This window comes from Cherax quadricarinatus, chromosome 34 (genome assembly GCF_038502225.1).
Source record: "Cherax quadricarinatus isolate ZL_2023a chromosome 34, ASM3850222v1, whole genome shotgun sequence".
NCBI lineage: Eukaryota > Metazoa > Arthropoda > Malacostraca > Decapoda > Parastacidae > Cherax > Cherax quadricarinatus.
Genome location: NC_091325.1, coordinates 15,909,837 through 15,937,336, shown reverse-complemented (window position 1 = coordinate 15,937,336; position 27,500 = coordinate 15,909,837). Strand labels below are relative to the sequence as shown.

General features: G+C 42.6%; 1 protein-coding gene across 2 annotated transcripts in view; it reads left to right on the top strand.

The window, feature by feature from the left end:
* The window catches only part of LOC128693630 (uncharacterized), an 805,124-nt gene that overhangs the window by 118,053 nt on the left and 659,571 nt on the right, over window positions 1–27,500 (top strand). The window lies entirely within an intron of this gene.

The window sequence follows — 27,500 nt, the reverse complement described above, 5'->3', positions numbered from 1 at the left end:
TTGGGCAAGTAATGAGAGTTTGATTAACCGAGTGTCCACCCAGACACGTTTAAAACTGCAACTCTGTCATCCCTAAAACTATAGCAAATGTTGTTTTAGTTTAATTAACTTGTTGTTCCCATTGAAAGAGAACTTTGTGTGAATTTCTACCACAATTTCTGTATAAAAAGTCGCTTTTCCACGTAAAATAATTGGGGGCAATATTTGAATTAAAAATATGGATATTATAATTGTGACTTAGAAATTGTAGGTAAGTCGTTTGAAAAGATAAAACTGTCTTTCTGCATCCTCTTTTCTCTCCCCATCCTCTGTCTCTGTCTCTCTCTCTTTGTCTTTGTCTGTCTCTTTGACTCTCTCTCTCTCTCTCTCTCTCTCTCTCTCTCTCTCTGCCTGCTTTCTCTTTTTTCTGTCTGGTTCTATCGAATATACGAATAAAAAACTGTATGTAGCTCCCCCCTCTATCACTTTTACATCTAACTTAAATCCAGTCACTACCTTGAAACTGAAGAAGTATTTCGTAACACCCCAGTTGCATGTCATGGGTCTTAGCTTGCATAGGTGCCCCTCGCTCCTGTGTCTTGGATTACAAAGTCTTTGCACATCTGTTCTGTCAAATCCTTTGGTTATTTCATTTATTATCATCACGTTTCTCTCGGTCTTTCTTTAATCACTAGCCGTTAGTTACGATTCAGTTCCTCTCGTCTCTGTCGTCTTAGCTCTGTCGAGTGGCGAACCTACATTTTTGGGGCCCTCAAGCTTGAACTGTTATGGGGGCCCCTTCGCTTCCCCTTCTCAAACAGTAGATCCAAAAATTTTAAGCACTGTGAAGTAAAGTCGCTTCAGGGGCCCCTCCAGGATTAGGGGCCCTGAAACTTAAGATTCATTAGTTTCATAGTAGATCCACCCCTGGCTCAGTTTCTCATCTGCCTCAACTTTACATTCTTGAATTGATTAACATTTTTGATCTGGTATTGGCTTCTTATCTGCGTTGTGTACTCATATAAACTTGACACATTTCGTTGTAGTCAATATGAATTCTTTGGTATGAACGCTAAAGGCTGAGAATCTCTCACCATATATATATATTAAAATTATGCAGTTTATATGCATATTTTTTGACAGGTGTAATGTTCACTCAGAGGTCTTACTTCATGCAAGATATTTTTAGTTTTCTCATTTCTCAGGCAGTACTCTTTCACTGGTCTTCTCTACTCCCTCATCTGCATGGCCTTGCCATTGTTTGAGTTTACCTACGGTAGGTACTTGTTTGCTCACCATTAAAAAGTGTTCGATACTAGAACTAGAAAGTGAAAACAGAACAGAACCAGTGATCATCTTAACTAATGAGGAGGGAGAACAACTACTGAGGTATACAATTCTACACGAGTAAACCAGCAAATATAATCCAAAAATTCATGAAAGGTAACATATTATTAAACTTAACAAACATCACATGTTAAGTGACGGAGAAAACAGAAAAAGTCTAATGGAAAACCGTATATCATTATTATAATTATTGTCAAGAACTAAACCTTATGGGTTATTCATAGGAAGGATTGTGGAGGCTTGATAATTGCCAGACAGATGCGCATAGCTAACTATCCCTCAGGAAAAATATGAGAGATAAGAGAATTCCTCTCAGAATACCAACATGGATTCACAAATCAAAACCCCGGTCTCACAACACTAGTCAAGCTGGAAAAATGTCTCGCGGAGATTACACAGGCAAGACAAGGTTGTGCAGACTGCGCATATCTGAGAGGCAAGACAACCATAGATACAACTCTCACAGGGTTGATAAACCGCACAAATAAAGAAAACTCTGAAATAACTGGAAAGGTAAAAAAAACTTCACACACACATAAACACACACACACACACACACACACACACACACACACACACACACACACACACACACACACACACACACACACACACACGCACACACACACACACAAGGTGGATGTGATGGATAGGGAAAGAAAGTTTCGGAGATGTGACACAGAAACAAGGGGTCACAGTTGGAAGTTGAAAACTCAGATAAGTCACACGGATGTTAGGAAGTATTTCTTCACTCATAGAATTATCAGGAGGTGGAAGAAGTCTGGAGAGTTATGTAGTTGGGGCAAGATCCATACATAGCTTTAAGAAGAGGTATGATAAAGCTCATGGAAAATGGAGAGAATGGACTTTGTGTGTGTGTGTATACTCACCTAATTGTGCTTGCAGCAATCGATTCATAGCTCCTGGCCCAGCCCCTTCACTGGTGTGTGTGTGTGTGTACGTGAGTACACACAAATTCTCGCCGTGTCTTCGCACAGGTTATGTCGTGGAGGTGCCTTCTTGCATAAAAATAAATATTGACAGAAGCGTTTCTGAGAGAGTCGAGAAGCTCTCTGGCTGGTTGTCGCCCTCTTCCTGAACGTGACTCACAGGTGAAAAATCTGTGTTAATGACCAACAGGGGACAGGTGAGAGGAAAGAGGGGTGGGGGAAAGGGGGAGACTAAGGGTGAAAGGAGAGAGGGAGAAAAAGAGGGAGAAAATGTATGTAAATAAGACGCAATGAGGGTATGCATTTTACTGGGCAGACGTTTCGTCTATTTGAGACTTTATCTAGGGGAGAAAGGGAACGAAGGAAGGGGGGAAATAAAGTGGGGAGAAAGGGTGAGGGAGGAAAGAGAGGAAGGAGGTGAGGGGGAGGCCTGGATGGGAAGGGAGTAAAGGTAAAGTAAAGAGGAAAGGTAAACAGAAGCAAATTTATTATTCATTTTTCTCCACTATTCCACTTTCCTTAGTTGTCAAGGACTTCAGATTTTTTAACAAGTCGTTGGGTCTTTCAGGTCCCTGACCAGAATTTCAGGTTTCTTATAAAGTCATCAGAATAGGTCTTCAGGTTAAAAAATAAGGTCTTCAAGTACCCAGTAAGCTCTTTAGGCTCAAATTAAGGTCTTTAGATTCACAATAAGGCCTTTAGGTTCAAATTAAGGTTTTAGATTCACAATAAGGTCTTTAGGTTCAAATTAAGGTCTTTAGGCTCAAATTAAGGTCTTTAGATTCACAATAAGGTCTATAGGTTCAATTTAAGGTTTCAAATTCACAATAAAGTCTATAGGTTCAAAATAAGGTCTTCAGGTTCACACTTAGGACTTCAAGTTCACACTAAGGTCCTCAAGTTTACAGTACACGTGCGCGTTATACGTGTATTGTTCTAGTCTTCAGGTTCTGGGGAAGGGTGTGGGGTGCTGGGGAGGGTGTGGAGTGCTGGGGGAGCGTTTGGGGTGCTGGGAGAGGGTGTGGGGATCTGGGGAGGGTGAAGGGTGTTGGGGAGGGTGTGGGGTGCTGGCGGAGGGTATGGGGTGCTGGGGAAGTTGTGGGGTGCTGGTGGAGAGTGCGGGGTGCTGGGAAGGGTGTGGCGTGCTGGGGGAGGGTGTAGCGTGCTGAGGGAGGGTGGGGTGTACTGTGTGAGGATGTGGGGTGCTTGGGGAGGGTGTGGTGTGCTGGGGGAAGGTGCGGCGTGCTGGGGGAGGGTGTAGCGTGTTGGGGGAGGGTGTGGCGTACTGTGTGAGGGTGTGGGGTGCTTGGGGAGGGTGTGGTGTGCTGGGGAGGGTGTGGCGTGCTGGGGGAGGGTGTGGCGTATTGTGTGAGGGTATGGCGTGCTGGGGGAGGGTGTGGTGTGCTGGGGAGGCTGTGGCGTGCTGGGGGAGGGTGTGGCGTGCTGGGGGAGGGTGTGGCGTACTGTGTGAGGGTGTGGGGTGCTTGGGGAGGGTGTGGCGTGCTGGGGGAGGGTGTGGCGTGCTGGGGGAGGGTGTGGCGTGCTGGGGGAGGGTATGGGGTACTGAGGGAGGGTGTGGGGTGCTGGGGGAGCGTTTGGTGTGCTTGGGAGGGTGTGGCGTGCTGGGGGAGGATGTGATGTGCTGGGGGGGCGTCACTGACAGAACGAGGCCACAGATGTGTTTACCAACACTAAAAAATAAACAGAGAAGCCAAGGAAGTAAAGAATGACGTGAAAGAAAATTAGGATGTGACAAAGAATACATGAGAGGGAGAGGAAATAAAGCGAGATGTAGAATACACTAGGAGGATGTAGACGATGAGGTGCGGTAGATAAATGAGGTGAGGGTAGATGATGAATGAGGTGAGGGTACATAAATTGAGAGTAAATGATGAATGAGGTGGGGTAGATAAATGAGGTGAGGGTAGATGATAAACTAGGCGAGGGATAGATGATAAATGAGGTATGGGTAGGTGATAAATGAGGTGAGGGGTAGATAATAAATGAGGTGAGGTTAACGAGAAATAACATGAATTTCTATCATTGTCATTTCATTTGTTATTTAATTATCTTATTTAAGCTTCTTAATAGTAGCCAGTGTCTGTCTTGTATGTCTCGCCATCAACAGACAGAGGATCGATCCTCCACTATACTTCGCACATGATGACCCATACATACAGTTTAAAAAGACGCTTCTTATACTGTAAGTAAAGTATTACACTTACACTTATCAAGATTTAATTTTACCATTTCATGTCTAGAGGGAACCGTAAAATACCCAGCGTGAGCTCAATTTATTACAAAGATGTGAGGTAAACATTAGGTACACATATATACAAATCACACTTAAAACTTAGCAGAGTACACAGCAGGCAGGGCACAGGAAGCATTCCCTACGTTCTCCTGAAACGTAATGTAGTAGGAGACACCATTAATATTCTCTTTTATCTGAGTCCTTCCAGGTTGGAGCGAATTCAACATCACTTTTGTCTGGATCCCCTCCAAAGCTAATCTTTCTTTTTCTGTCGCGATAAATCAGCAAATCCTGACTCAGATCTTCTTCCTGACTGTCAAACGTCAAACATCAGTCATGCAAGCATAGTATTTATCGTCTTTAAATACAATGAGCGCTTGTTGACTCCGTGGTTTCAGTTCATATTCTTCCTCCTTTCCAGATTCAATTAGACACTACACGAAGTGGCTTAAAGATTATAAACACTCCAAGACACTGTTGCTCACGCTTCACATGTCGTCCAGGACCGTGTGTCACGCACCAGGTCTCGTCCCCACGAACAGCAGCCAGGAGGTCGCTCATCACAAAAATACACAACTCTCTTATCTCCGCATCAGAACCCTGATGTCAGCCATTTATCCTGGGGGAACGCGAGCCAAACCTCCCACATTTAAGGAAATAACTTTGACAAATATATTTTATAAAAAGAGCTCATTTTTTTTTCACTAAATTAACATCAGCTCACATTGTACGTACTTATCATATATGAAAATTAATTTGGCTATGTTACTTATGGTTCCATAGAGAAACCCGTGAGTTTCCTCAGGGCAAATCGTATGTTTCATAACTTCAAGAATTTAGTTTACATGTGGCATGCAAAGCGTACGTAACTTTTATTCGACGCATGTACACACCCTCATTTACAGCCTATCTCCCCCAACCAGCGAACCAGGTGACTGAGGGTTGACGATGGGGCCCCGTCGTTCAACCAGTACCCAGGTTCCAGCCAATGAGAAGATGTCTTTGGCAATCGCGGAGGTTATGTGGGTACCACTCTCCTGTCTGCCCTTGTCATTCCCATTCTAGAGCTGGTTGAAGCACGGTCTGCTCTCTAGTGGCTTCTATTCTGCCTTGCTTACCGTGGAGTGCACTAATACCTATCACTGTACATAGTGTATATAGTGTTCATACTTCTGTTCTAAATTGGTGAAGGATAATATAAGTCAAAAGTTTTCTGCTGTGTTTATTTTGCTTCCTTTACACCCAGGATAACAGGCCATTTGGACTCCTGGGTTGTAATACTCAGGTAAATTCTTCAGGTTGCTCTGATCAAACCTCCAGGTTTCTCAGGTCAGAGACTTTCAGACTGTTCAAGTTCTTCGAGTCAGACTTTCTGGTTGCTCAAGTCAAACCTTCAGGTTCTTCAGGTCAGAGACTTTCAGGTTGGTGAAGTTAAACCCTCTGGTTCTTCAGGTCAAATTTCTAAGTTCCCTAAGTCGGATTTTCATGTTATTTTGGTTAAAATTTTAGGTTCCTTAAGTCAGATCAGCTCAAAATTTCCATTTCCTATCTTGTTCAAGCCTTCATATTCCTCCTCTTCCTTTACCCACTTCTCACCAATCGCCCCCTGGCTCCCAAATTCCTTCATTCATTCTCTCTCTCTCTCTCTCTCTCTCTCTCTCTCTCTCTCTCTCTCTCTCTCTCTCTCTCTCTCTCTCTCTCTCTCTCTCTCTCTCTCTCTCTCTCTCACTCTCTCTCTCTCTCTCTCTCCCTTCGAAGTAGGATATCTTACGTGAAAATTGGCTAAGTTGGGCAAGTTGGGCAGTGATGAATTACCTTGAATTCATATCTGAAATTGAGACTCCATGACTTCCCGTGTGTGTACTCGCCTAGTTGTGTTTGCTGGGGGTCTACTCATAGCTCCCTGGCCGGCCTCTGTGCTTTTAAATATCCTGTTAATTCTTAAGCTTAGACTGTTTGGTGTTCATCTCTTCCCCTCTTCGTCTAGTGTGCACGTGTCCTCGCCGAGTTGTATTAGCCAGGTTAAGCTATCTCCCACCTCTTAAGTTGTCTTGGTAAAGTTTCTGATTTCTGGTTATTGAATTTATCATATCTATTGATAAATCTGTGTAATAAATTTGTCTCCCCAACTCATTCCATTTTTCAGTTTGCTGAAATCTCTGTCACTTTGTCCCCGTTCTTCCTAATTTAATCTACCCCTATCTACCCTATGAATTCTTCTCAACAATTAAGTACATCTGCCAAGATCGCTAGGCTCATTTCACGTTACTGACCGGGTAAGGGCTGTTTATTAAAATTCTTAATTTGTGTTCTGAGGATTCGCTAATCTTGCATACGCCACTATATTAATGGGATTCATGTGTAACTTCAGTAATACGTTTAGTGTAATGTAACCATCAGATTATTTTCCTTCACTAATATCTGCAGCCTTTCTCTTCAGAGGCTGTGCTTTCTGTGTTATCCACTTTCAATACTTTAATTTATTTGGATTGATTTTCTGCAGCCTCTTGTTGGACCATATTTATGGCTCATTTTGATCATCATGGAGTCTATATCTGTCTTCTCTCTTTTTTTTCTTTACCCCTCTTATCGTTAGCAAATATATGGAGAAGATTCAATCAACTTTGGTTGCTCCTTTACATATCTATTGTCTTACCTTCTATCGTCGTACCTTGCCTTTCAGGTATTCCTTTAACCACTGGAGGACTTTGCCTTTTATTAGTGTTGGTTCCCCGATAACTTATACTTAGGAGAGGAGCCTTATGACGAAGTGTCGGTCTACCCTGGACCATTGTGGAGTCACAGCGCCATCATACGCTTCCGCTTCTAATTGCTGGTTTTTGGTACTGTGACCTGTTTTTAATACGTCAGCTAAGTTCTGATTTCTTAACTAGTCTCTGGTGTGGTGCTATGTCAATTCATTATTTTTTGCAATCCAGGAAGGTGCGTTTGAAGTATGGCATAGTCAACAAGTAATTAAAAACACACATACAGCAGGAGGAGACTTTTATTAGTAGGAAATTTCACCTATCTTTCTTATTTGATATTTGTGATTCTAATATAATGTTCCAACAAGCTGTTTAGACGGAAATTCAAATTCCTAAATCCGTGAAGGACTTCTCTAATAAATTTCTCCTCTCCAGATGCCCAATTACACTTTTCTATACATTTTTCTCAAAAGCTCTAGAAAACAGGCATTTCTGTGGCCTGTAGCTCACTGCCATTTGTCTCTCCCCCTTTTTAAATATGACAACATTTTCATTTTTACCTTTTTTTGGGGTAACTGTTATTTTGAATTAAATGGTTAACAACATTTGCGCTCGACATGCTCAGTGCTTCTGCTCCATGTTTCAACACCCAGGGAAATACGTTGTTTAGTTCCACTGTTGTTATTATTATTTCAAGCTCATTTATAGGTTTCTCCACTATTTTGCCTTTTTTATATTTTTTTTATAGCAGCTGCTAGCTTGTCCTGAATTTCCTGCTTTCATATTTCCATACTATCAAATAGCTCTGTGAAAATATCCTTGAAATTTTCTATATACATCTAACTCCCCTCCTTCCTTCTTCAGGCAAGTCTTCTGACGTGTTTTAGTCTTCTTCCTCGTGTGGCAGTGCAGTACATTTGGTTCCGTTTTAGCCTTTGTTGCAATATTATTTTCAAACTTTTTCCAGGAATAAACATCACATTTGGTGTCAACTAGATTAGCAAATGCATGATCTTTAGAAATCTAAACGAAAATTTCTTAAAGCACGAAACAGAACAAAATAAATTGAAAAAATATAAATTCTTTACTGGGTTTGTACTTGAAATTAGGTAGAAAAACGTTGACGAGAAATAAGGAGTTTGTCACTACGTTTTTGAAAGCGGATAGAAAAGAGGAGACATGTTTACGACCTTCATAATACACTGTGAGATTAAAAAAAAAAAAGGACGATTGAAGAGGGAATATTTAGCTAGGGTGGGACGTTGACAATGAGGCTCAGACGGTAGATAAACGTTCAGGAGTCGCCTACATGAAGCAGTATAACTTCCGTGTTACCAGGGAAGCGGAAGAAACTATAGGAGGACACAACCAAGAAGGGTCGAATATTAATTTAGAAATTATTACCATAAATTAGCATTCCGTAAGCAGATTATAAGCTAGAGACGAGCCCAAGAGCTAGAATTCAACGCACCCCCTAACTCGGCAGTTTAAATTCACCTAGATAAATGAGCATACATTTACACAGGATCAAAAACAAATTTAGCAAAAATAAAACGTGGTCCTTGTTAGAGTCATTTTTTAACAAAGATAAGACATAAAGACAAACGGTAATATTCTAACGAGAGGAAAACAGTCCAATAATGTGATTCAGGGAAAGTTACACGAGCGGGAGCAGAGCTTTGCCAGCCAGACTACTGCAATCTTAACTTCAGTGTTTGAACGTTAGAGGAGTATCTATCGACTTAGGAACCTCTTGTGGCAGCGGCAGCGCTGTATAGCCCTTGTGGTTTAGCGCTTCTTTTTTATTATAATAATAATAATAATAATAATAATGATAGTGTTGTGACAGCGTTGGAAACTCGGGTTCCAAACTTATCGTGAAACACATAAAACATTAAAAAAAATCACGTTGCACATTAATCTGAAATACATCTTACTGCCTCCAGCCTCTTCCTTACTACCTCCAGCCTCTTCCTTACTACCTCCAGCCTCTTCCTTACTGCCTCCAGCCTCTTCCTTACTACCTCCAGCCTCTTCCTTACTGCCTCCAGCCTCTTCCTTACTACCTCCAGCCTCTTCCTTACTACCTCCAGCCTCTTCCTTACTACCTCCAGCCTCTTCCTTACTGCCTCCAGCCTCTTCCTTACTGCCTCCAGCCTCTTCCTTACTACCTCCAGCCTCTTCCTTACTGCCTCCAGCCTCTTCCTTACTGCCTCCAGCCTCTTCTTTACTACCTCCAGCCTCTTCCTTACTGCCTCCAGCCTCTTCCTTACTGCCTCCAGCCTCTTCCTTACTGCCTCCAGCCTCTTCCTTACTGCCTCCAGCCTCTTCCTTACTACCTCCAGCCTCTTCTTTACTGCCTCCAGCCTCTTCCTTACTACCTCCAGCCTCTTCCTTACTGCCTCCAGCCTCTTCCTTACTGCCTCCAGCCTCTTCCTTACTGCCTCCAGCCTCTTCCTTACTACCTCCAGCCTCTTCTTTACTGCCTCCAGCCTCTTCCTTACTGCCTCCAGCCTCTTCCTTACTGCCTCCAGCCTCTTCCTTACTACCTCCAGCCTCTTCCTTACTACCTCCAGCCTCTTCCTTACTGCCTCCAGCCTCTTCCTTACTGCCTCCAGCCTCTTCCTTACTACCTCCAGCCTCTTCCTTACTACCTCCAGCCTCTTCCTTACTACCTCCAGCCTCTTCCTTACTGCCTCCAGCCTCTTCCTTACTGCCTCCAGCCTCTTCCTTACTGCCTCCAGCCTCTTCCTTACTGCCTCCAGCCTCTTCCTTACTACCTCCAGCCTCTTCCTTACTGCCTCCAGCCTCTTCCTTACTGCCTCCAGCCTCTTCCTTACTGCCTCCAGCTTCTTCCTTACTACCTCCAGCCTCTTCCTTACTGCCTCCAGCCTCTTCTTTACTGCCTCCAGCCTCTTCCTTACTGCCTCCAGCCTCTTCCTTACTACCTCCAGCCTCTTCCTTACTGCCTCCAGCCTCTTCCTTACTACCTCCAGCCTCTTCTTTACTGCCTCCAGCCTCTTCCTTACTGCCTCCAGCCTCTTCCTTACTGCCTCCAGCCTCTTCCTTACTGCCTCCAGCCTCTTCCTTACTACCTCCAGCCTCTTCCTTACTACCTCCAGCCTCTTCTTTACTACCTCCAGCCTCTTCCTTACTACCTCCAGCCTCTTCCTTACTACCTCCAGCCTCTTCTTTACTACCTCCAGCCTCTTCCTTACTACCTCCAGCCTCTTCCTTACTACCTCCAGCCTCTTCCTTACTGCCTCCAGCCACTTCCTTACTACCTCCAGCCTCTTCCTTACTGCCTCCAGCCTCTTCCTTACTGCCTCCAGCCTCTTCCTTACTGCCTCCAGCCTCTTCCTTACTGCCTCCAGCCTCTTCCTTACTACCTCCAGCCTCTTCCTTACTGCCTCCAGCCTCTTCCTTACTGCCTCCAGCCTCTTCCTTACTGCCTCCAGCCTCTTCCTTACTACCTCCAGCCTCTTCCTTACTGCCTCCAGCCTCTTCTTTACTGCCTCCAGCCTCTTCCTTACTGCCTCCAGCCTCTTCCTTACTACCTCCAGCCTCTTCCTTACTGCCTCCAGCCTCTTCCTTACTACCTCCAGCCTCTTCTTTACTGCCTCCAGCCTCTTCCTTACTGCCTCCAGCCTCTTCCTTACTGCCTCCAGCCTCTTCCTTTCTGCCTCCAGCCTCTTCCTTACTACCTCCAGCCTCTTCCTTACTACCTCCAGCCTCTTCTTTACTACCTCCAGCCTCTTCCTTACTACCTCCAGCCTCTTCCTTACTACCTCCAGCCTGTTCTTTACTACCTCCAGCCTCTTCCTTACTACCTCCAGCCTCTTCCTTACTACCTCCAGCCTCTTCCTTACTGCCTCCAGCCTCTTCCTTACTACCTCCAGCCTCTTCCTTACTGCCTCCAGCCTCTTCCTTACTACCTCCAGCCTCTTCCTTACTACCTCCAGCCTCTTCCTTACTACCTCCAGCCTCTTCCTTACTGCCTCCAGCCTCTTCCTTACTGCCTCCAGCCTCTTCCTTACTGCCTCCAGCCTCTTCCTTACTGCCTCCAGCCTCTTCCTTACTACCTCCAGCCTCTTCCTTACTGCCTCCAGCCTCTTCCTTACTGCCTCCAGCCTCTTCCTTACTGCCTCCAGCCTCTTCCTTACTGCCTCCAGCCTCTTCCTTACTACCTCCAGCCTCTTCCTTACTGCCTCCAGCCTCTTCCTTACTACCTCCAGCCTCTTCCTTACTGCCTCCAGCCTCTTCCTTACTGCCTCCAGCCTCTTCCTTACTGCCTCCAGCCTCTTCCTTACTGCCTCCAGCCTCTTCCTTACTGCCTCCAGCCTCTTCCTTACTGCCTCTCACATATGCACATATAACATGAGGACAGAGGAGCAACGCAGTAAACATGCTTATCAATGGCAAAATTGGTATGTGGTTCTGACAGGTTGGCGGAGAAGACACAAAATGCAAACTCTAGGTCATTTTATTAGAAACAGATCGGTCCTGGAGTGACCGAGGTCCGAGACCGCAATGTTTCCATTAAAATGTCCTGGTGTTTGCATTTTGTGATTTATTTTCCCCAATTACTGGCATATGATAAGCAGGGTTTTCTGGCGCCTAAACCTTCTCCTTACATAGGTCTAACTTATTTTTGAAGCATCACAAGGTACTAGCTTCAGTGACTCTATTTAACACTTTGTTTCATACATCAACAATCCTTTCCGCACCAATATTCTTTTTATATAATTTCTAAATCTGAATTTATACAATTTGAATCCATTCACTCACGTTCTCTCTTGGCTAGTTATCCTCAGCACTTTATTTATGTATGTTTACCACATTCATATTATGGTACGCAAGGTGAACCATGGGTTCGAATTCTACCCTTTCCCCTGAGTTATGGTTATTGCAACTTTTGAGAGTTATGGTAGAGATTAGTCTGTCTTGAAATATGAGCATTAAATCCTTCTTGACAACTTGTTTGGTTCCTCCCACTCGAGTGCCAATGATTTTTTTTCCCTATCTGCGTATTCACAACACATACTGTTCTCACATGGGTATTCACTTGAATATATGACGAAGACACTGGTCATACAGTGTTGAAAGGCGCCGAACATTATCTATTGTTTTTAGCATATAATATATATAAATATATATACATGTATATATATATATATATATATATATATATATATATATATATATATATATATATATATTTTTTATTATCACACTGGCCGATGGGATGCTTGAATGTGCGTGGATGTAGTGCGGATGACAAGAAACAGATGATTGCTGATGTTATGAATGAAAAGAAGTTGGATGTCCTGGCCCTAAGCGAAACAAAGCTGAAGGGGGTAGGGGAGTTTCGGTGGGGGGAAATAAATGGGATTAAATCTGGAGTATCTGAGAGAGTTAGAGCAAAGGAAGGGGTAGCAGTAATGTTGAAGGATCAGTTATGGAAGGGGAAAAGAGAATATGAATGTGTAAATTCAAGAATTATGTGGATTAAAGTAAAGGTTGGATGCGAAAAGTGGGTCATAATAAGCGTGTATGCACCTGGAGAAGAGAGGAATGTAGAGGAGAGAGAGATTTTGCGAGATGTTAAGTGAATGTATAGGAGCCTTTGAACCAAGTGAGAGAGAAATTGTGGTAGGGGACCTGAATGCCGAAGTAGGAGAAACTTTTAGAGAGGGTGTGGTAGGTAAGTTTGGGGTGCCAGGTGTAAATGATAATGGGAGCCCTTTGATTGAACTTTGTATAGAAAGGGGTTTAGTTATAGATAATACATATTTTAAGAAAAAGAGGATAAATAAGTATACAAGATATGATGTAGGGCGAAATGACAGTAGTTTGTTGGATTATGTATTGGTAGATTAAAGACTGTTGAGTAGACTTCAGGATGTACATGTTTATAGAGGGGCCACAGATATATCAGATCACTTTCTAGTTGTAGCTACACTGAGAGTAAAAGGTAGATGGGATACAAGGAGAATAGAAGCATCAGGGAAGAGAGAGGTGAAGGTTTATAAACTAAAAGATGAGGCAGTTAGGGTAAGATATAAACAGCTATTGGAGGATAGATGGGCTAATGAGAGCATAGGCAATGGGGTCGAAGAGGTATGGGGTAGGTTTAAAAATGTAATGTTAGAGTGTTCAGCAGAAGTTTGTGGTTACAGGAAAGTGGGTGCGGGAGAAAAGACGAGCGATTGGTGGAATGATGATGTAAAGAGAGTAGTAAGGAAGAAAAAGTTAGCATATGAGAAGTTTTTACAAAGTAGAAGTGATGCAAGGAGGGAAGAGTATATGGAGAAAAAGAGAGAGGTTAAGAGAGTGGTGAAGCAATGTAAAAAGACAGCAAATGAGAGAGTGCGTGAGATGTTATCAACAAATTTTGTTGAAAATATGAAAAAGTTTTGGAGTGAGATTAACAAGTTAAGGAAGCCTAGAGAACAAACGGATTTGTCAGGTAAAAATAGGAGAGGAGAGTTATTAAATGGAGAGTTAGAGGTATTGGGAAGATGGAGGGAATATTTTGAGGAATGTTAAATGTTGATGAAGATAGGGAAGCTGTGATTTCGTGTATAGGGCAAGGAGGAATACCATCTTGTAGGAGTGAGGAAGAGACAGTTGTGAATGTGGGGGAAGTTCGTGAGGCAGTAGGTAAAATGAAAGGGGGTAAGACAGCCGGGATTGATGGGATAAAGATAGAAATGTTAAAAGCAGGTGGGGATATAGTTTGGGAGTGGTTGGTGCAATTATTTAATAAATGTATGGAAGAGGGTAAGGTACCTAGGGATTGGCAGAGAGCATGCATAGTTCCTTTGTTGAGTATACCTGGTAAAGTGTATGGTAGAGTTATTATTGAAAGAATTAAGAGTAAGACGGAGAATATGATAGCAGATGAACAAGGAGGCTTTAGGAAAGGTAGGGGGTGTGTGGACCAGGTGTTTACAGTGAAACATATAAGTGAACAGTATTTAGATAAGGCTAAAGAGGTCTTTGTGGCATTTATGGATTTGGAAAAGGCGTATGAGAGGGTGGATAGGGGGGCAATGTGGCAGATGTTGCAGGTGTATGGTGTAGGAGGTAGGTTACTGAAAGCAGTGAAGAGTTTTTACGAGGATAGTGAGGCTCAAGCTAGAGTATGTAGGAAAGAGGGAAATTATTTCCCAGTAAAAGTAGGCCTTAGACAAGGATGTGTGATGTCACCGTGGTTGTTTAATATATTTATAGATGGGGTTGTAGAAGAAGTAAATGCGAGGGTCTTGGCAAGAGACGTGGAGTTAAAAAATAATCACACATAAAGTGGGAGTTGTCACAGTTGCTCTTTGCTGATGACACTGTGCTCTTGGGAGATTCTGAAGAGAAGTTGCAGAGATTGGTGGATGAATTTGGTAGGGTATGCAAAAGAAGAAAATTAAAAGTGAATACAGGAAAGAGTAAGGTTATGAGAATAACAAAAAGATTAGGTGATGAAAGATTGGATATCAGATTGGAGGGAGAGAGTATGGAGGAGGTGAATGTATTCAGATATTTGGGAGTGGACGTGTCAGCGGATGGGTCTATGAAAGATGAGGTGAATCATAGAATTGATGAGGGGAAAAGGGTGAGTGGTGCACTTAGGAGTTTGTGGAGACAAAGAACTTTATCCTTGGAGGCAAAGAGGGGACTGTATGAGAGTATAGTTTTACCAACGCTCTTATATGGGTGTGAAGCATGGGTGATGAATGTTGCAGCGAGGAGAAGGCTGGAGGCCTTGTGGTGTGAATATAATGCAGAGAATTCGTAGTTTGGAAGTTAGGAGGAGGTGCGGGATTACCAAAACTGTTGTCCAGAGGGCTGAGGAAGGGTTGTTGAGGTGGTTCGGACATGTAGAGAGAATGGAGCGAAACAGAATGACTTCAAGAGTGTATCAGTCTGTAGTGGAAGGAAGGCGGGGTAGGGGTCGGCCTAGGAAAGGTTGGAGGGAGGGGGTAAAGGAGGTTTTGTGTGCGAGGGGCTTGGACTTCCAGCAGGCATGCGTGAGCGTGTTTGATAGGAATGAATGGAGACAAATGGTTTTTAATACTTGACGTGATGTTGGAGTGTGAGCAAAGTAACATTTATGAAGGGGTTCAAGGAAACCGGCAGGCCGGACTTGAGTCCTGGAGATGGGAAGTACAGTGCCTGCACTCTGAAGGAGGGGTGTTAATGTTGCAGTTTAAAAACTGTAGTGTAAAGCACCCTTCTGGCAAGACAGTGATGGAGTGAATGATGGTGAAAGTTTTTCTTTTTCGGACCACCCTGCCTAGGTGGGAATCGGCCAGTGTGATAATAATAATAATAATAATATATATATATATATATATATATATATATATATATATATATATATATATATATATATATATATATATATATATATATATATATATATATATATTATATATACTGTGTGTGTGTGTGTGTGTGTGTGTGTGTGTGTATGTGTGTGTGTGTGTGTGTGTGTGTGTGTGTGTGTGTGTGTGTGTGTTTGTGCGTGTGTGTGTATGTGTGTGTGTGTGTGTGTGTGTGTGTGTGTGTGTGTGTGTGTGTGTGTGTGTGTATGTGTGTGTGTGTTTATGTGTGTGTGTGTGTGTGCGTATGTGTGTGTGTGTGTGTGTGTATCAACCCTGGATGAATAGTACAACATCCTGTAAAAACAACACAACACTAGACAAAGAGCAACAACAACAGTCAACCCCCACCCCCAAAAGAACAGCTCCGACTCTCGACAAAGAATTAAGTCCTGCTCAAAAACACGCACTTGGAAGCCAGTAAACGGAGAGAGAATCTTGAAGAGCTGCTTCCTATTAGGTTACGCTTCCTGCGTAATCTGGTTAAGTTTGATTAATGTCCCAAGTCGTCGAGGCGATCGTATATCAGGGAAGTTTAGCGTCTTCAAGGCCCGTAACGTCTAGACAAGTATTTTCAGAGAGAGAGAGATGGCTGAGCGGCTGACGCACATATAAGGACATAACGTAGGAGAAACACCGCATATGGTCTACTGCCCCATACTTAGCAGGTCCTTGTCAAACACAAACCCTCAAAAAATATCCCTATTAAATCAAGTGCATTTCCCACTCAAATCCAATCCCTCTCACTCATGTATTCGTCTAACCTATATTTGAAGTTATCCAAGCTTTTAGCTTCAGTGACCCTACTAGGTAGACTACTCCGCTCATTGACTACTCTATTACAAACCAATACATTCCTATATCCTTTCGAAAAGAATTGGGGAATCTTCTCTATATAATATCTTCGACGATGCAGTAAGAACCATGCCATAAACTTAAAAAAAATCATGGAAAGTATTTTACATCAGTGTATCATTTGTGCTGAAGCTCCTCCATACACGATGAAACAGACACTGTGCAACACTTGGGTATTTTTTCAGTCCATTACAGAGAAAACTTCCCTGTATCAAGATCCCAAGAAGTTCATGTCTCTGACAGGAATGTAGATAAATGGTTCAGTGAACCGACAGGATGATGAATTAGACACTTGTGCAACACTTGGGTATCTGTTGCACAAGTGTTTAATTCATCATCCTGTAGGTTATCTACACCATTTTTCAACATTCCTTCACAGACAATACCAAAAAATGTCTATACCACATTGACAACAAGGATCACTTAAGGGAACTTTAAAAATGATTACACGGCAATTTGCACACTTATAATACTTTTCTGTATAATTAACGGACTATAACGAAATCAAAAGTGTTGACTTATGTCTAACAGCAAGAGGTGTACACCGAAATTTCGTTAATGCATTTTCACACACACGGAAGAGAACGTATTGAGTGTAGACAGATAATGAAACAGACAACGGCCCGGGGAGACACGAGGCCAGGAACAGAGACTACCACTGCAAGCACAGACAGATGAGTACAAATAGGTGAATACAGACACCTTCGCAGGCTTTCAGAAAGCTCGACCACTGACTGGATACCAAGGACATATGAGAAAATACCGTGAGTCAAAACTTCATTGACATAACAGCATGTAAACCATTGCTAGCTGAGAGACATTGAGGATAAGAACATTTTGCGGATACCAATGTATGTCGGGAATATTGGAGGTGAGACGAGAACTGTATCTCATCCACACACACACACACACACACACACACACACACACACACACACACACACACACACACACACACACACACACACACACACACACACACACACACACACACACAGTGCAAAGTCATGAAGATTGGGGAAGGGCAAAGAAGGCCGCAGACGGAGTACAGTCTAGGGGGTCAGAGACTACAAACCTCACTCAAGGAAAAAGATCTTGGGGTGAATATAACACCAGGCACATCTCCTGAAGCGCACATCAACCAAATAACTGCTGCAGCATATGGGCGCCTAGCAAACCTCAGAACAGCATTCCGACATCTTAATAAGGAATCGTTCAGGACCCTGTACACCGTATACGTTAGGCCCATATTGGAGTATGCGGCACCAGTTTGGAACCCACACCTAGCCAAGCACGTAAAGAAACTAGAGAAAGTGCAAAGGTTTGCAACAAGACTAGTCCCAGAGCTAAGAGGTATGTCCTACGAGGAGAGGTTAAGGGAAATCAACCTGACGACACTGGAGGACAGGAGAGATAGGGGGGACATGATAACGACATACTGAGAGGAATTGACAAGGTGGACAAAGACAGGATGTTCCAGAGATTGGACACAGTAACAAGGGGACACAGTTGGAAGCTGAAGACACAGATGAATCACAGGGATGTTAGGAAGTATTTCTTCAGCCACAGAGTAGTCAGTAAGTGGAATAGTTTGGGAAGCGATGTAGTGGAGGCAGGATCCATACATAGCTTTAAGCAGAGGTATGATAAAGCTCACGGCTCAGGGAGAGTGACCTAGTAGCGATCAGTGAAGAGGCGGGGCCAGGAGCTCGGACTCGACCCCCGCAACCTCAACTAGGTGAGTACAACTAGGTGAGTACACACACACACACACACACACACACACACACACACACTACAGAGCAGTGTCACTGGCGTGTATAGTATGCAAGGTCATGGATAAAAATTTCAGGAGAAGAGTGGTGGAGCACCTAGAAAGGTATGAGATTATCAACGACAGCCAGCACGGTTTCAAGGACGGGAAATCCTGCGTCACAAACCTTCTGGAGTTCAATGACAGGGTGACGGCAGTAAGGCAGAAGAGAGAGGGGTGGGTAGACTGCATTTTCTTGGATTGTAAGAAGGCGTTCGACACAGTTCCACACAAGAGATTAGTGCAAAAGCTGGAGGACCAGACAGGGATAACAGGGAACGCATTACAATGGATCAGGGAATACCTGTCAGGAAGACAACAGTGAGTCATGGTACGTGGCGGGGTGCCACAGGGATCAGTCCTAGGACCGTTGCTGTTTCTGGTATTTGTGCACGACATGACGGAAGGAACAGACACTGAAGTGTCCCTGTTTGCAGATGATGTGAAGGTGATGAGAAGAATTCAACGGGAAGAGGAACAGGCAGAACTACAGAGGGATCTAGACAGGCTGCAGGCCTGGTCCAGCAACTGGCTTCTGGATTTCAACCCCGCAAAGTGCAAAGTCATGAGGATTGGGGAAGGGCAAAGAAGACCACAGACGGAGTACAGGCTAGGGGGCCAGAGCCTACAAACCTCGCTCAAGGAAAAGGATCTTGTGGTGAGTATAACACCGGGCACATCTCCTGAGGCGCACATCAACAAAATAACTGCTGCAGCATATGGGCGCCTGGCAAACCTAAGAACAGCATTCCGACATCTAAATAAGGAGTCATTCAGGACCCTGTACACTGTGTACGTTAGGCCCTTATTGGAGTATGCAGCGCCAGTTTGGAACCCTCACCTAGCCAAGCATGTAATGAAACTAGAGAAAGTACAAAGGGTTGCAACAAGACTAGTCCCGGAGCTAAGGGGTATATCCTACTATGAGAGGTTAAGGGAAATCGACTTGACGACACTGGAAGACAGGAGAGAGAGAGAGGGGGGACATGATAACTACATATAAAATACTGAGAGGAATCGACAAGGTGGACACAGACAGGATGTTTCAGAGATGGGACACAGGAATAAGGGGTCACAGTTGGAAGCTGAAGACTCAGATGAACCACAGGGATGTTAGGAAGTACTTCTTCAGTTACAGAGTTGTTAGCAAGTGGAATAGTCTAGGTAGTGATGTAGTGGAGGCAGGATCCATACATAGCTTTAAGAAGAGGTATGATAAGGCTCATGAAGTGGGAAGAGAGATCGAGTGAAGAGGCGGGGCCAAGAGCTATGAATTAACCCCTGCAACCACAACTAGGTGAGTACACACACACACACACACGCACGCACACGCACGCACACACACACACACACACACACACACACACACACACACACACACACACACACACACACACACACACACACACACACACACACACACACACACACGCACTGAATGGTAATATTTATCTCAGGGAAAATCCCTGACTTGTGACAAGCTTGGAAATGCGCTTCCAACCACTAGGTAGGAGAGGTTGGTTGGTACGTGGAGAATCTGGTGGGTAGGGGGAGATATTGGTGGGTAGGTGGGAAAGAAGGTGGGTAGGAAGGAATTCTATTGCTGTGGGTAATAATACTGGTAGATGGAAGGGAATACCAGTGGGTGAGTGGGGAGATTAGTTGGTAGATGGGGAGGCTGGATGATAGGTGGGGGTTGGTGGGAAAATTGAGTGGGGAGACTGATGGATTAGTATGGTAGATAATCGGTAGGTTGGGAGGCACTGGATAATAGACGAGGTTAAGGGAAAAGTGACATGAAGAGGTGAATGATTGGATAAAGAGAACTGTAAACGAAAGGAAATTTTACATTTCTTTTCTAAAAACCCGGAGAGTCGGAAAGATTGGCGAGAATGAAATAGGAAAAGAGGAAATGTGGAAGGAAGGAGAGTGGAAAGATGAGAAGGGAGGAAATGGACACAGAGCCATAAAGATGATAGCAGGAAGAGGAAAGTCAGTAGTGGGAATAGGAAGCAAAGAGTACACGGCCCTCAGGGGATGAAAAAAATATTTTTTTTCACTTCTGTTTTTTCACACATTCTCAACCCCAACCGGCTTTTGCAATGTAAATTTTTCAGCGATTCCGTGTATTGTCTACCTACCATGGTACAGTATTCCTGCTGCTGTACCGTGTATGGTCTAACCTTACTGAAACAGTGTGTGGGTCATGTGTCACGGTACCGTGTGTTGTCTGCCTTTCAGGAAGTCTATGGGTCCCACAGTATCGTGTATTGTAATAATGTTGGTAGATTTACTGACAATATGTCTGGAAAGAGGAAACATGTACAACTAATGAGACATTTATTGTGGCAACGTTTCGCCACAATAAAATGTTTCTTTAGTTTCACATGTGTCCTTGTACCTAACGTATCATATATTGCGTACCTACTGTGGAACGGTGTACGATCTTCCTGCAGTAGTTAGCTTGCATGAACTCTTGACTACATGGCATTTGCTGCTAGAGGAATTAACCAGAAGAGTGTGCAAAAGTGGTGGATTTTTATTTTCTTCTTCAAATTACCCCACTTTAGTTGCTAACATTCGACACTTAAAATGTAAATAAACACATCCACACATAAACAATGAATCCAGGTTAGCTTTTCAGTCTTTATTTTTTATATCGTGTATATTATAATGATTTTTATTGTTTACTTGGAGATAGGATTGATGCTTAGTTGGATCGTTCGGCTGAAAGATCGTAGTTGCTCTTATCAGTGCTATTAATCTGGTAAAAACTTGTTAGTTTACTGATAAGTGATCAGTTAAGTAGTTAGAATTGAGACTTAATGTTGTATCCGTCACTATAACGGGGAGGAATATATCGGAGACATTTTTCCTACTGATGTCTTTAGATGCATGAAAGTCAGCTTTAATTTACTGAAGAAACGTTCTCAGTTTGTAATTCACGCAAATGTAGTTTTAATGCAACAATTAAATTTAATAGCAGCTGTAATGGATGAAATAACATAATATCGACATGTATGAATACAAAGGAGCAATAACAGAGCAACGCTTTTATCGGCACATTTCACCCTGCGTAGTGCTTTATCGTCATGATATGATGAGCGAAATGTTGCTCCAGTGAAAGCCTGTCCTCCAGCTTATGTCTTTGTCTTCATAGCTATGACAGAATCGTTTGTGTACTGTCACGACACGCGCTTTGAAGTATCCTTAAGATGTTGATCTCTGTGTCGAGTGGGATATCTTTTAGATACTTTCTAGAAATGTTCGGCTTTATTTGAACGAGACAGGAACCGAGATATTATTCTTTAGAAGGATTCTGATATCTAGTAGAACGATGAACTCATCGCTCGAACTAAATCCCGGAATCATTTCCTGTTGAGTCACTCCAGAGAGCTTTTCATGACTCTCGTACTCTCTTCCTCTGTCGAGATATCTTCGTCCTATGCCGTATCTTCATTTAATTTTCTTCTACTTATTTGTCTCGCTACCCGCCACTTTACACTTCAGGCATTGTTCTTTGCACTAGTTTAAGTAGTATTTACGCTGTTCGTTACGAGCTAGTGAAATACCTTGTGGAAGTCAGTGTTAGGATATTGTAGTCTGTTTTGTCTACCATGAATTTCTTCATGGAGATGAGTGACTGCAGCAACTACCCTGCATCGTCTACAGTTGGTGGTGTTTCTCATTGATGCTCACATGTTCTTCCCAGACGGCTTCCCATATCATCATATTCTCTCTTCTGGTCCTCCAGTGGGTTTGAGAGTCCTGCTTAACTCTTACAACTATGGTCTCTTCAATATTTTTCCCAATGCTGAGCTGTAAGTGAATATATATATATATATATATATATATATATATATATATATATATATATATATATATATATATATATATATATATATATATATATATATACATATATATATATATATACATATATATATAAATATATATATATATATATATATATATATATATATATATATACATATATATATATTATATATATATATATATATATATATATATATGTGTGTGTGTGTGTGTGTGTGTAATTGCAACCATGAACGAATGGTATTGAATCAATAACACCGTATATCCTCGAATCAAGGTAAAACACATAGCTCTGCTGCGTGCTTGATTCTTGAAGGATTGCGTGGTCCTGCGGATTAGAGCGTCATGTGATTTTCGCTCACCATGAGGCAGGCCAAAACGACATGGGTTCGAATACTTGGCCAGTCGAAGTGTTGTTATTGTTATATATATATATATATATATATATATATATATATATATATATATATATATATATATATATATATGTGTGTGTGTGTGTGTGTGTGTGTGTGTGTGTGTGTGTGTGTGTGTGTGTGTGTGTGTGTGTGTGTGTGTGTGTGTGTGTGTGTGTTTGTGTGTGTGTGTGTGTGTGTGTGTGTGTGTGTGTGTGTGTGTGTGTGTGTGTGTGTGTGTGTGTGTGTGTGTGTTTACTCACCTAGTTGAGGTTGCAGGGGTAGAGCCCATGCTCCTGGCCCCGCCTCTTCACTGGTCGCTACTCGGTCACTCTCCCTGAACCTTGAGCTTTATCATACCTCTGCTTAAAGCTATGTATTGATCCTGCCTCCGCTACATCGCTTCCCAAACTATTCCACTTCCTGATTACTCTGTGGCTGAAGAAGTATTTCCTAACATCCCTGTGATTCATCTGTGTCTTCAACTTCCAACTGTGTCCCCTTGTTGCTGTGTCCCATCTCTCGAACATCCTGTCTTTGTCCACCTTATGAATTCCTCTTACTATTTTGTATGTCGTTATCATGTCCCCCCTATCTTTCCTGTCCTCCAGTGTCGTCAGGTTGATTTCCCTTAACCTTTCCTCGTAGGACATACCTCTTAGCTCTGGGACTAGTCTTGTTGCAAACCTTTGCACTTTTTCTAGTTTCTTTACGTGCTTGGCTAGGTGAGGGTTCCAAACTGGTGCCGCATAGTCCAATATGGGCCTAACGTACACGGTGTACAGGGTCCTGAACGATTCCTTATTAGGATGTCGGAATGCTGTTCTGAGGTTTGCATGGCGCCCATATGGTGCAGCAGTTATTTTGTTGATGTGCGCTTCAGGAGATTTGCTTGGTGTTATACTCACCCCAAGATCTTTTTCCTTGAGTGAGGTTTGTAGTCTCTGGCCCCCTAGACTGTACTCCGTCTGCAGTCTTCTTTGCCCTTCCCCAATCTTCAGGACTTTGCACTTTGTGGGGTTGAACTCCAGGAGCCAACTGCTGGACCAGGTCTGCAGCCTGTCCAGATCCCTTTGTAGTTCTGCCTGGTCTTCGATCGAATGAATTCTTCTCATCAACTTCACGTCATCTGCGAACAGGGACACCTCGGAGTTTATCTCTTCCGTCATGTCTTTCACAAATACCAGAAACAGCACTGGTCCTTGGACTGACCCCTGTGGGACCCCGCTGGTCACAGGTGCCCACTCTGACACCTCGCCTCGTGTGTGTGTGGGTGGGTGTTATTATCGTATTTTAATTTATCCTAGGAGACAGGAGCTTCTTTAATGCTGTCGTCTTTATTACTATCATCTTGACTGCTGAATGCTTTCTTTTTCTTTTCCAAGTGCGCTAAATAAATGTAGGTAACAGCTCTTAGCTTGCCAATAAAGTTAGGAATCCTTAACCTGTAAATAGCTTGTTAATAAAGCTAGGGGTCCTTAACCTTGTCAAACCCTGTGTAAAAAAAAAAAAAGAGACAGAGAGAGAGAGAGAGAGAGAGAGAGAGAGAGAGAGAGAGAGAAAGAAAGAAAGAATTCTAATTATTCACATCACCAAGGTAAGGGTAGCAGATGACCCCTCAGGTGGCGTAATGGATTAATTAACAGTGAATCCACAATTCAGTACCTGCAGCCAGGAGAAGTATCCTAAGATTGTAAGGGGAAGCCACACATGTGTCTCTGTCTCTCTCGGGCATTAAAGTCCTTCTGAGGATAAATGCAGATTTATACTGCCGACAGCACTGGGGACAAGACAAAGCTGCAGAACAACATATCCGTTTGGGTAATTCAGCTGAGTGGAGGATCGATCCTCCGTACTCTATGCGAGACAGACATGCTACCTAACTGTGGTTACAAACTTCGTTTCTCGTCTTCGAAGGACCTTTCGTTCTCCCACTTCTTGTGTTTTTGAACAGTTTCTTCTCTGTTTTAAACCTATATAACAAGTCTTCCAAGACCCTTGACATTACTTTTGAACAATAATGTTCCAGGTTTTGCTGACAGTTCCGTGTCTACAGTTCCTGTTTTTCTTTTGTCTCTCTGTGTCATTTCTTTTACGGGCGGTTATAACTGTTTAATCTTCAGCAGCTTGAAGTGAACTCAAGGTTCCGAAACTTTTTCTTCTCAAGTTGACGAATTTTTAATATAGCTGCCTACTTTTCGTCAACAAGCAAGCCCTCAATGTTTGTTCTGAATGGATGTTTTTACGGGTCAGTGATTATCAGTATGCGAGCCAACAGACTGGCCAAGTCTGCCACGTTCCATATGATCCCCACAAGATTTTCATCTTTATACAGAGACTTTTACCTGGGGTGACTATGTTCATCTTCGGATCTTGGTATAGTTGTGGAGAATGTCGTTGTTGATAACCAGCTCTGAGAGATCACTAGATAGGACCGTCTTTATCCCCTGAGTTCGCTCGAGTGATTCGTTCCTGGCCTCAGAGATCACTAGGGATAGAGACGGTTTGCCCCTGTCCTCAGGTATCAATAGAAGGGATGGTCCCAGATCTAAGAGTTCACAACGTCTCGCTCTCCAGCCTCGAGTTACCTCACACTCCTTCAGATCTTCACCATTCTTCTTCGTATAAGACTGATGAAGCCACTGTGTGGCGAAACGTTTTCTCAATAAATCTATCCAATTGTTGTACATGTGTCTAATTTATCAACCTGTCAGACACAGCAATATCTTGGGATCTTGATATAAGGAATTCTTCACTTTCCTAACGTATAGGCAGGACCTACTTCCACATATGGATTTGTCCACTGTGATATCGCCTACGACTGCTTCACCTCACCTGTCTACAGTATATAAGCCACCTCTTTGATTATATGCTGTATTCTTTTCAAGGCTGATGGACTGATTACATCGACTCAGGGCTGAGGGACTGATTACCTCAAACTCCTTCTGATCATCACCATTCTTCTTTGTATAGGACTGATTAAGCCACCGTGTGGCGAAACGTTTCATCAGTAAAGATACCCAAGTGTTGAACATGTATCTAATTCATCAACCTGTCGGTTCTCTGAACTATTGATCTACAATAATTAGGGTGACTGGATAAAACTAATGCAGCGAAACGTGTCGTCTGATTCTTGCCTTGGTGGAGGATGCTGTATTTTAGGGTGATTCAACATCTTAGGCTTCATAGGGGGTTAGGGGAGACCGGGGCTAGTTGGCACACTTTTTACATTTTCGGTGATGAAAGAAAAACAACAAACGATTTTGTTAATTTTATACTTCCAGTGAAAAATATAAATCTTCCTCTTACTTGTCATGAAATAAAAAAATTATTTTCTTTCGAAACAAAAGCACAATATTCTTTAGAAAGAAACATTTGAAAGAAACATTAGGAATATGTAACAGTAAATTTACATACTAATTTTTCATAATGTTTCATTTCAAGAATATTCAGTTCCATAGAAACTTAAAAATATTTTCTTCGTAAAGAAAGAAACCTTTTTTTTTTTTTAATAAAATAAAATTAAAAACTGACTAGGTGTTATACATTCAACTGAAAATAATTGGACTCCCAGATAATAATTGCACAGAATACTTAACACCTGAGGTGAACTTAATCTAAATCATCATCTGAGTCACAGTTGGGGCATGTATTAAACAAATCTTTATCAGTGCAGGCTTCGTGGGCTCACAACTTGCACATTCTACACTGTATCCATACTTCTCGTGGTTTGCTTTTGGAAAAAGGACCCATATATACCAAACAGAGACTGTCCTCTTCATCTGAATTTTCCTCGTCACCATGAACACGTTTTGATTTCTTTGATTGTTTCTTCTTTGCTTCTTTTGATATCTTTTCCAGTGTCTTTTTCACTGGCGTGTCAGTCAAAATGGCAGAGGAGCGTTTCCTCCTGTTCATTCCACTTCTCTTCCTGGGATTAGCTTTATGCAATGGCCTCAGTTCTTCGGGAGTTGGGGCTTGACACTGTGCCAATTTGCCCCATTTTTGTTGAGCCAATTTGCCCCAACCATACCAATGTTCATAAATAAATGGTTTTAATATATATTAATAAGCCTAATATAAACTGTTTCATGGGTAAACAATCCTTAAACCCAAAGTTAAATTATGGCTAAATTGGATATTTCTCATCTATAACCCAATACATGTTACAGCAATCAATATAAGCGAATGATAATTTACTTACCGGCATCAAAATCAAACTTTTCCCCACTCCAGTTAAGTACTGCAACCTCTTGGTATGGTAGCTTGTTGGTGAGTGAGGAAGCACCTGGTGATCCTATGATGTAAATAAGAACGCCGTCTAGCGGTAAATATTTGAATTATTACAAGTAGGTCAATTTACCTCTGTTGCCAACTAACCCCGGTCTCCCTAACATTCAAATCTCTCTCTCTCTCTCTCTCTCTCTCTCTCTCTCTCTCTCTCTCTTTTTTTTTTTTTTTTTTTTTTCTTTTGAAACAGGGTTTGACAAGGTTAGGTTAAGGATCCCTAGCTTTATTGACAAGCTATTTACAGGTTAAGGATTCCTAACTTTCTTGACAAGCTAAGAGCTGTTACCTACATCATCTCATTTGAAAGCATTTTTTTTTGTTATGAGACATACAAGTAGGGAACAGGATGAAGTTGGAGCCATCTGTGGGCCAGCATTTTCATTTGATCAACCGACTTTGTCTCGTTGACATCATTATGCTGTACGAATGTGTTCCATACTCGAGTCATTCTGGGGATAAATGATCTCAGATGAAGTGATGTTCTGGAGAAGGGTACAGCCAGAGTGAAGTTGCTGCTTTCTGCCCGTCTTGTGGCATAAAAGCTTGTTTCACGCTGTCCTCGAAGTGGATCCAAGTGTCGTACTTTGACAATATTGGCCTTGTACATAACAGTAAGGACACCCACATTCCTCCTGTGTTGAAGGTTCTCCTGAAATGACAGATCTATCCAGGATTGGTCCAGGCGAGAGATGAG